This window comes from Protobothrops mucrosquamatus, unplaced genomic scaffold (genome assembly GCF_001527695.2).
Source record: "Protobothrops mucrosquamatus isolate PMUCROS unplaced genomic scaffold, P.Mucros_1.0 scaffold9117, whole genome shotgun sequence".
Classification (NCBI taxonomy): Eukaryota; Metazoa; Chordata; class Lepidosauria; order Squamata; family Viperidae; genus Protobothrops; species Protobothrops mucrosquamatus.
Genome location: NW_015394909.1, coordinates 684 through 8,157, shown reverse-complemented (window position 1 = coordinate 8,157; position 7,474 = coordinate 684). Strand labels below are relative to the sequence as shown.

Here is a 7,474-nt window from a genome sequence, read left to right as displayed (position 1 = left end):
TGAAGATGTTGAAGAGCACTGGGCCCAGAACAGAGCCTTGGGGCACCCCACTACACACTTCCCTCCATGTAGATGTGGTTCCATTGAGGACCACTCGCTGAGTACGGCCGGTCAGCCAGCTACGGATCCATCTGGTGGTGATGCTGTCTACCCCACATTTTTCTATCTTGTCAAGTAGTAGGTTGTGATGTACTTTATCTAAAAAAATCTTTAGTTCTTCAAATGCCATCATTCAAATATAAGCTATATAGGTACAGTATGTGATTGGAACTGGAAACTGTAATTTAAGTTTTGAGACTATTGCTTTATATTTTTTAGCCCTGACAAATGATATTACTTTCTTACAGTTCAGAAAATGAAAATGGAACAGAAGAAAAGAAGAAATCTGGAAAACCAGGCTTTGGGGTGCCACAAATATCATTTAATGAGGCCGACTATTTTGAAGACCAGAAAAAAGTTGCAATTGCACGGTAATGAACTAGATTCATCTGGAATCAACTAGATGGAATGTTAATGGTTAAATCTCTATTAAAGAAAAATGACAACATATTTTGTGAATGTTGGAGACATTTGAATTCATCCACATAAGTTTATATTGGATAAACTTTGAACCAATTTCTCACTCTTCTGTAAGACCTGGTTTTCTCTTTTGTATCAGTCTCTCCCAGTGGCTGGCTTCCCAGCCCAATAGGGAGGGTGCGAGAACATCTGTGCAAGCCCAACCACCACATCTCTGTGTGTGCCTGACTAATTTGAAGATGCCAAGCACTGCCTTTGAAAGTGCAAAAGGGCTGGAAGTACTGTAAGCTAATCTGGGTGCAATTACACATTTCTCCTAATTGTTCACAGGTTCTTGCTCTTCTTGTTTCTAGAACATCTGGTTTTAATTCTTTGAATGACATATATTTGGAATGGTGAATAGTCCTGTATAGAAGTGCATGGATTCCTCTTCTCTTTCTTAGAGCAGCAAAACTAACATTACTGTTGGAAAATGAAATGATGCCATTTGAAACTTGAAAGAAATGTTGGGATTTTGCTGGTTTCCCAAATAATAATTCTGCAGAAAAATTACATGAAGAGAGCAATTCCCAAGTCTCAGAGGCTAAGTAGCACATTTTGAGAGCTTGACATGGGCTCGCTCACAAAATGGCTGCATGGAGCTCTACTGTAATAGCCCCTTATCCTTTTTTATTTTCTAAGAATGCCTCTGGATCTACAATCAACTTCAAGAGCATTTTTGGAAATAAAGATGATGCAACATTTTTCAACCTTAAAGCAACTATAAAATTTAAGTCAGATGAGACATGGAGCTTGGTGAGAGCCAAGAGGGGAATCTGTAGCCACTCTTGTATTCATAATTTAGATCTCAGTAGATATGTGCAATTTCTTCACTTTGTTCTATCATAAACTGATTCAAGATTCCCTGCTGGTCCAATTCAATAACAAACATTTGCCCATACTGCATTTTTCTTATTGCATATATGAACACATTATGCATTCCATTAAGTATTTGTCTTGTATTTTGTTTGCCCATATATTACAATGCAGTTTATATTTCCTTCCTTTTTCCTATCTTTTGGTATATCCCTATAATTATCCCTTGGAGACTGATGTGTAATTTTTTTCTTCTCTGTTTGACATAAGTACCCAGCTGTGCTTTGGGGCAGAATTGAAGTTTTTGCCATTGTAAAAACTTGAAAAGATGGGACTATTCTCCACTAATTAGAGGTTAGGAAAGGATTTAGTCAAATGAAATGAGAAGAATGTTGCCTGTGAGAAGAGTGGACTCTTCAGTCACATTCTTGGCTGTGTCAAAATGTTCAGTCTCCTTAAGATACTGCACAGTATTAGGCTTGTGCAAAACTTCAAAGAGGTGCTTTGCTGTGTTGAAGAATCATACAAAGCACACCCCTTCAAAGTAGTGGGCTCTCCTCACTTGTGAAAGCAAAGAGATGGAGTTGCTTCACTTCTGCTGCTCCAAAGTCTCTTTGACAACCTTTTGTGACTCTTCCGGTAGACAGAAAATCTTTGTGACTGAACAGTACCCTGAAGGCTGTAAGATGATGCAGAACACTTCAAAAGAAAAGGAAAATGTGTCATTACTGCACATTAACAAGTTAAATTGTGTTGGTCTATAATGCACATTACTTTGTTGAGGCAAATTTGAATACTCACATTTTCTTAACCTCCAAAAATGTGACATTTAGCTCCCAGAATTTTCAGTAATGGCCAAGTTGGAGCGGGAACTCAAGGAACTGAAGTCCAGATAGGAAATAGCAATAGCACTTAGGCTTATATACCACTTCATAGTATATGAAGTACACTATGTATCAGTGGTGGGATTCAAATATGTGAACAACTGATTCTCTGTGTGGATGCTACTTCCAGAAGTCCATTCTGGGCCTGGGCCACAAAAAATTAGCTACAGGTTCTGCCAAACTGGTGCAAACTGGCTGAACCCCGCCACTGTTATGTATACATAATATAAACCGCTCTCTAAGCAGTTTACAGAGTCAGCATATTGTCCCCAACAATCTGGGTCCTCATTTTACTGACCTCAGAAGGATGGAAGGCTGAGTCAACCTTGAGCCGGTCAGGATTCCTGGACTGAGCAGTGAGTTAGCTTGCAATACTGCATTCTAATCACTGAACTACCATGGCTCTATGCTGCTATAGGCATCATTATACTATCATATGGACCTTTTACAATGTGTGAGATACATGACTGAATAGTCAGATCTGTGATAATAAGCATCCAGTTTAAGGTCCAGGTAGTCCTCGATTTACAACCTCATTTGGGACCAGAATTTCCATCGTAAGCCATTATGGTTGTAAATTGAGTGGTCCAATTTTATGACAATTTTTTCAGTGGTGGTGAAGTCTCTGATCCTATACAACCAGAGAAGGCTGTAGAGCACGGGTGTCAAACTCAATTGTGCCATGTGACATATCGTGACGTATCGCAACATTTTTGCCTGTGTAGAGCTGGGGTGGACGTGGCCTGCACATGATGCATCTGGCCCACGGGCCACCAGTTTGACACCCCTGCTGTAGAGCATTGAAGTAGCAAAGCCATGAAAGTCTGTCTCTTCACAATCAGAAGCAAGAAATCCACATTGTTTCATAAGTATCTTTAAGGGCATGCTTTACTCAGAAATTCATTCAACTTGGCTGAATCTTTTAATATGAAAAAATCCATTTTTTATGAAATGAGAATAATGTAATGGGATTTCCTTTAGGTCAAAGACAATTGTGGATAATAGTTTCTTGACGTTAGATGGCAAGAACGACTCAAAAGCTGAAAGGAAGAAGCATACCTCAAACCAGGTACTGAGAAATACTAATCTGTTTGATATGTGAAATGTTGAAGACCCTGGCTATGACAGAACAACAAAAGTACTGTACAACATCAGGCTGGAATAGTACATTGGTGTTGAAATACCACTTTTTCCCATAACTCTGATTTACTAAATAAGGGACCATATTTGGAATATTTAAGAGCTGATCCTTAGAGGCATTAGATGCATAATCCTCTGAATTAGTTCACATATTAAGCTAAAGTATGTTTTGTTTAACAATTTAATCAATAGTGTGATACAAGGGTGCTAAGTATAACCTGCTTGGTCTGGTTCACATGGACCAGTTTTTAAATGCAAATCTGCCCATCCTTCCTCCTCTTCTCTCATTCTCCCTTGTGTCCCACATTCTCCACCTTGTCTTGATTCCAGGCAATAGTACACAGTGTGATGATAAATCAAGGCAGCTGTCCCCATGGTGAAAGAAAGACAGCAGCAGCTGCTGCTGCTCACTTGGCTTTTGATGGGGTGTCATTGAGCAGGCAGACTGGATATGGGAAAAGATTGTGCTATGTAAGGGAGGAGAGGAACAACTGGGCTCTTCGGCCTCCTCCTGTGCATTCCACAAGAGCTATTTCAGGGATTTGCACTGTTTTAATAGAGACCAACGTGGATCTGGTTCAGATTTTCCATGCCACCTGATAATAGCAATTATACAGTATATCCCAAGATATTTGGCTCTATGTGTTGGTGCTGTTGGAAGAAGGGTGATGAAAGATGCAGGCTGTTTTGTACTCTTACTCTTTATTAAAGTTAGGATAAAACAGGGCTCTATTTTTCATTAACAGCTGCGTTAGTATCAATGTTTGTGCTTCGGTAGCCATTAGTGCTACATGGTTTTGCATAATTAAAGTTTGTCTAGATTACGTGTGACATAGATATTGAGCACAATACAGAGAGGGATCTGTAATGCAGTATGGATAGGCTTAGCCAACACTGTTGATTTGTTTAAGAGACAACTATAGGCAGGTTGTATGTGCTTACAACCAAGAACAGGTCAAGATCTGCTGCTGTCCCATTGTTAAACTAAAATATGTTTTTGAATTAGCGTGTTGTATGAAGCCAACCAGCCATTACAGTTCATACAACGTCATATTTTTTTGTTTGTTTAAATATGTGATCCTAAGCAAGGGTAGTTTGTTAAGCAAACTATGGCTTGCAACAGTCAGACTGTTTTGATAGGAATTCAAGGAAGGGAGACCGTTGGGCACAGATGCATTCAGCATTTACCTTTCCCCAAGTAGTACCTGCTATGTAAAGAGTTGCTTATGGTATGAAACTATGGGGCCTGAGGTTTGGAGCAACCTATAGTTCTTGAAGGAAAGAATGCATTTCTACAAACATATATCAAACAAGCCTACACTACTCCTAACATGTCAGTATGCATACGATAAAGGCTCTGTTCACAATTTCTCAAAACAAAATTCTGCCTAATTTTGATATACCTGGATTGATCTTCACTGAATAAGCCTCAGTTGACCAGGTTGACTCAATATGGCAATCAGTTAATCATGGCTAATAAAACACAATGACTGGTTTACCAATATGCTAACCAAAAGCAAAATAAATTCATCTGATGCTGACTGTATCCACATATAACTAAGCCCAGAATCTTCAAATAATTAAAGTACTTAATAACTTTATTGATTCTGATCCTCTTGGAATAATGAACCACTTGGGGAACTATGACAGTATGTCTTGCTGTGCTCTTAGCAGAGAAGAAAGACTAAGATGCCTTATGCCCTTAGGCATAGTTTGTTGGGTGTGTAAGTTTTATGCACAAACACTGTGCCAACCCCAGAAAATAATTGTGATCAAAATAATTCTACCTAATACACACACAGATGAATTTCTTTTGAATATATAATCTATCTTTCCGGCCCGGTTCCCATTGACTGGAACAAACTTATATTTCCAGACTATCAGATTCTGATCCTGATTGGTGAAGGGAGGAAGTCAAAAAAGTCAAGGTGGCAACTGCAAATAAACATCTAAGCCCTGCCCTTTTTTATCTGAAGAATGATTTTTTCATTCTGTTTTTAAGAAGTAAGTGCACTCGGTATGGTACAGTTCCAGTCCTTTCCATCTGCTGATGAAAAAGTATTCTCAGGATTTAATAATAAACTAGGCAACAAGGGCGAGGACAGTTGAAATAACATAGCAGTAACCAAATTCTGGTTTGTTTGTTTCTTTGTCTTGCTTTAGTTTAAGGCAAATGCTCATTTTCACAAGCTGTTTCTGGATGTCCCAATTGATGAACCTTTGAGACAAAGTAAGCAGAATGCCATTTTTTACGTTATGTTTTACTTTTGTAAGTCATGTTTTATACAGGTAATCCTTGTTTGGTAATTGCTTTGGATCGCCACCATTCACAAATATAACAGTAATAAACAGTAATAAAAATTCATTTTCCAATCAATGCAGCTTTTAGGACAGCAAAAAGCTTTCAGTGTAAAACTGTTTAAGGTCTGGTCAGTTTCAGGCAGAAGCTGCCAGTCTGCAGGAGGTTTCTAATTCACTAATTAAGTTCATAGATCTGAGTTTATTAACTTATCTTAGCGTTTTTTAGGATCATGCTCTTCTGCGGAGAAAAGCAACTCAATAAAGGATAGCTTGTTTAAACAACCTCTGCCAGACGGCAAAAAGGGAAGCAAAAAATGGTTCATCCACAGGACACAGTATAAGAGAACTTTATTTAAATAAGAAGGCAGCACTCAGTGATATTTGCAGCCTCTCTCTCTGTCTCTCCCTCTCTCCCTCTCCCTCTCCCTCCCTCTCTCCCTCCCTCCCTCCCTCCCTCCCTCCCTCCCTCCCTCTCTCTCTCTCTCTCTCTCTCTCTCTCTCTCTCTCTCCTTCTGTCAGTGATTTTCTTAGCAACCATTTTACCAGAACCAATTATTGTCCCTAAACAAGGGATACTTGGGCTATTTATTCCACAACTTGTGATATTAGGGTTATCAAGAGTTTTGCTTATGCCCAGTATAGTGGCTTCCTCTTTTGGCACACATATACACACAATATAGTTCTGGTTCATAGCACATTCTAATTGTGAGTTTGCTTTCTCATATAAAATCCCAGTACATGAGGTCTCAGGTACACCTCATTTAGTGACTGACTCATTTAGCAACTATTCAATTACAACAGTGATGAAAAGAGTAGTTTTGTGACAAATCCTCACATGTATGACTTTTACAGATCTGTAAAGCAAAAGAAAATTATAATAAAAGCATAAACAGAGTCTTGGTTTCACAGTGACTGCTTCACTTAACGTCCAAATTGCTGGTCCCAATTGTAGTCGCTAAATGAGACTACTGGTATTTACTATTGAATAGCTCTTTCTACTCAATATTTATATATCAAAATGTAGATTCTGATACAACTAGAATATTTTTCCAGACTTTGGGAAAGGGTTTTTCCCTCTCAGAAATACCTTTGAATTTGCAATATTTGTTTTAAGAAAATTATTTTAGACATATAGTGTGTGTTAGATACATTGCCTGGCCAGGCTGTACATATTCCCAGTTATATAACATTACTTATGTGATCTTTGTAGATTTTACCTGTGCCTTACAAAAAGAAATTGTATACCAAGGGAAGCTATATGTATCGGAGAACTGGATTTGCTTCAATTCCAAAGTCTTTGGCAAAGGTACCAAGGTAAATAAATATAATAAATATAAAATATTTAAATAAATAAAAATGAATATAGTATATTGGCCATGCAGGCAAGGATAGCCAGGAAAATAATTGAAGCCTGGGAAACAGGCCTCTTGTCAGTTAACAGGAATTTTGAATTAACATCAGCTTATCAAATACTTAGGAGCCAAAGGCTTGGCAGCAGAAATAAATGATAGCCAATCGCCAGCCATCAACACACCAATCAGCCAATAGAAAGGCACCACATAAACACGACTCACAGAACAGCCCAAAGCATGTATTCCAGTAGAGGAAGATGGGCTCCAGCATGAGTCTGAAAACTAGGAAGATTAAATCTCTGGTCCTGGTGACTGACCAAAATCGATCTCGCATCATTATCCTGGGACATGTATATTTGCCTTCATTCGTAAATAAATATAGTTCATGGTGTGTTAAAGTCCATTATACATGCCTAATTTTTA

The 7,474-nt window shown here is 38.5% G+C and overlaps 1 long non-coding RNA gene across 1 annotated transcript; it reads left to right on the top strand.

The window, feature by feature from the left end:
• Nucleotides 1-445: 445 nt before the first annotated feature.
• LOC107300917 lies at nt 446-6,924 on the top strand. Its single transcript, XR_001549249.1, has 4 exons — nt 446-470; nt 3,240-3,327; nt 5,562-5,628; nt 6,910-6,924. It is a non-coding gene; the product is annotated as an uncharacterized LOC107300917 (long non-coding RNA).
• Nucleotides 6,925-7,474: the final 550 nt, after the last annotated feature.